Raw genomic sequence first — 3,769 nt, forward strand, 5'->3', positions numbered from 1 at the left:
GTAAATTTTGGTCAATGACATGAGACAAAGTATATGTGAACTGCTGTATGAAAAGTGAATTTACTCTGTAAATCTTCACCCAAATCCTAATAAATAAAAAAAAAAAAAAGGAATTGCCATACTGTTTTCCACAGTAGTTGCATCATTTTACAGTCCCACCAGCAGAGTATGAGAGTCCCAATCTCTCCACGTCCTCATCAACATTTATTATTTTCTGTCTTGTTGAGCTTTGCCATTAGTGTTGGGGTGAAATGGTATCTCGTTGTTTTGATTTTCATCTGCTTGATGGCTAATAATCATGAGCATTTCTTCCTGTATTTGCTGTCTATTCGTGACTTCTGCCCATTTTTAAATTGGATTGTTAATCTTTTTGTTGTTGAGGTGTTGGAGTTTTCTACAAATTTTAGAGATATGTCCCTTGACAGATATGTAACTATCAACAAGTATTAATTTGTTGCTGTCATTTTATGTGCCTTTTCATGGGGTTGACTTTTTTGTTCCATATAATTTTCTGGGCTGAGCTCATTTTGTTTATGAATTATGTTATCACTTCCTTCATTTCTATTGTTTTGGTATTTGCTAAATATTTGTGCCGGTCCTCTTTCTCATTTTGATGTGAAGGTTCACCTTTTTTCTTTGAGGATACCCTGTGATTTATAATTTTCTTCCGAAGTTAGAACAGTCCATTCTATCTTGCAGCTTTCTTGACTTCTTCATCATTCAGAAGTTCTGTAACTACACTATTTTTTTTCCCTTTTATTGGTTTGTTGTTGTCCTCATTTGTCAATTGATGTCTCTATTTCCTTGTTTACAATCATATAGGCTTATTTACTTTGGATACTTCTATGACTGGTTGGTTTCTGGGTTATGTCATCATGTGTGATAATGGTCAGTTGTTGTTTGCTGTTGTTGGTTCTCTGTCCAAAGGACTCCCATTAGCATCTCTTGTATGGTTGTGCATTTTAAACAAATTCCCTTAATTTTTGTTTATATGGAAATGTCCTAATTTCACCATCACATTTGAAGGACAATTCTGTCAGGTATATAATTCTTGGTTGGAAATTTTTCTCTTTTAGAGTTTTATATATCATCCCATTTTCTTCTCACCTGCACAGTTTCTGCTAAGAAATCTGAGCTTAGTCTTATTGGTTGCCCCTTGTAGGTAACTTTTCATTTTTCCCATGCTACTTTCAGGATTCTTTCTTTGTCTCTGGTTTTGGTGAGTTTGATGATGATATGTCTTGGTGATTTTCTTTTGGGGTCTTTCCTGTTTGGGGTTCATGAACTTCTTGAATGAGTATATTCTCATCTTTCATTATACCAGGAAAATTCTCTTTCAACAAATCTTTGAATATTTTTTCTGTGGTTTTCCTGGTCTCTTCCTGTTCTAGAATTCTGATTAAACATAGATTATTCTTTTTGACAATATCCCACATGAGCCTTAGGCTTCATTTTGTTTTTATCTTTTTTCTGAATGATCCTTTCCCAAAGAAATATTCAGGTATTGGTCTTCAATGTCACTCATTCTGTCTTCCATTGATTCAATTCTACTCTTTTGCCCATTCAATGTCTAATCTATTTCTGAAAATTTAGTATTATTTCTTCTGGATTTCTATCTGTAGGTTTTGTATCATTTCTAATTTTTCATTTATTTTGTCATTTTGTTCTTGTATTGTCTTCTGAAGTTGTTCTACTGTTTTCCTCAATTTTGTCAGTATTTTCCTTCATCTATCTCTTAATTCATTGAAGGTACCTAAATATCATTTTTTTCAATTCCTTGTCAGGGAGTTCCAATGCTGCATCTTCCACAGGGATGTGTTTTGGGTCTGCATCCTGGTCCCTTCTTTCTCCTGCTTTATCTTGCTTCTTTGTGTGGACTGTGATTCTCTATTTTCTCTGAGGCATTGTGATGTTTTTGTGTTTATATTAAATTGGTGATTGTATGCTGGAGTGACTTTCCCATTATTTTTGTTTTATTTGTTGTGTTTGTATGTTATCTATGCAAGCAGAGTATTATACTGTGCTCCTCTATGTGCTAGTTGGCAGCACTTATACACTAACCATCTGTCTCCTTTCCTGTTGTCAGCCTCCCATATGTCCCTGCCATCCTTGGCAAATGGAGACTCCTCTTAGGTCTCTGGCATCTGAATGAGAATGCTGTCATTTAAAATCCAAAATGGTCACCGCTTATAAACTTTCAAAATGGCTGTGCCTTTGGTCACTTTAAATATCCAAAATGGCTGCTGCTTGTAAATAATCAAAATAGTTGCACCCTCCAGACAGCTGAAAGTCCACAGCTCAGGTTGTCTCCCAACTTGCTGTTTAACTTCCTAGTCATAGGCCACCAGCACAGTTGTCCCTGCAGCCATTGGCAACCAGGGCTGATCTTCAGGTCAATGCTCAGGTCCCAAAACCACTTGGAAATATTCAGGCTGTTGGTGCCATCATAGTAGCTGACAGTCCACTGCTCCAACAGTCTCTGTACTCATTGTTTTCATTCAGGTTTTTCCACTAGTTGGTTCCTAATCCACTTCTGTATACTTCCTTTAAAAGCTCAGGGCTCCAGGATTATCTTCTGTATCTCTGTCAATTGGTTTCTCTTTTCTTTGTTGAAGAGGGTCTGTGTAGCTTGTCTGCCTATTCTGTCATCTTACTGGAAGTCCTCATATTAATTTTTTTTTTTTTAATTAAATTAAAATGTTTGGATAGGTACAAAATAGGACATGGAAGCAGTATCTCCTGACCTCCTCTAACTTCCCAAAGGGGAGACAGAATCACCACCAGCAGCCCAAGGCTTATTCCTCTCAGGCCAGACATGCTGCTACCCTCTAGCCTTTTGATCAATTATGACACAAACCATTCCTCCCATGGCACTCACTACTTCTCTGTTGAGTTTAATAATTCATTGCAATGGCTACACAGGACTCACAGACAATACTTATGATTATGAGATTTAGTAGGAAAGTAACAGGCTACAATTGCTACAATTCAGGTTCAGGAATGGGCTCAGGACACAATTCTTTGATCAGGGCAGTCTTCCCTCTGTTGTGTCCTCAGGCACACCTCTCAGGCCCTTGGCCTCTGGGCCTGGCCTCTGCCTTGCTTGGGCAAGTGATACAAAGCTCTTTTAGTTCTGCTGATGGGAACATCTAGGTGCAAGCTTCCTTACCAAAGTCACTTAACTTTCTTGCTCCATGGGCCAGCAAACCCACCACTCTGTTGCCTCTTGGTTCTAGTGCTCCCATCTCTCAGCCAGTCATCTTACCTGGTCATTTCTGCTGTCTCTCTGCCAAGGAAGTCCAGCGCAGAGATCTCAGTTCTAAGGAAGCTCTCCACTCCACATCCAGTTTTGGTTCTTCTCTCTTGATGGCAGTGAGATCCCCCACTTCTGCCTCTAGAAGTCTCATTTGAAGCTTAGCAGAATGGCAAAACTGTCCAATCCCCACATTAAGGTCCCATACACTTTATTTGCATGACTCCACCCCCACAAGCCACTCCTCGGAAGGAAGATTGGGCAATCTACTTCTGTAGTGATACTGTCTTGGAAACCCAAACAGGGATCACTATGAGTTGGGGCCGACTCAATGCCACATAACAACAACAACAACTCCCACAAGGGTCCCATGTACTTTATGTACATTATTAGCAAGCTATCCAATTCCATTGGTGGGCCACAAGCACCTCACATTTGCATAGTTCCACCCAGTCACCTAATGGGAGTCACAAAGATCATGGCTAGGAGAGCCATACCATGTAATACACTGCATCA

Source organism: Orycteropus afer, unplaced genomic scaffold (assembly GCF_000298275.1).
Source record: "Orycteropus afer afer isolate SDZICR_OR568_19922 unplaced genomic scaffold, OryAfe1.0 scaffold00243, whole genome shotgun sequence".
NCBI lineage: Eukaryota > Metazoa > Chordata > Mammalia > Tubulidentata > Orycteropodidae > Orycteropus > Orycteropus afer.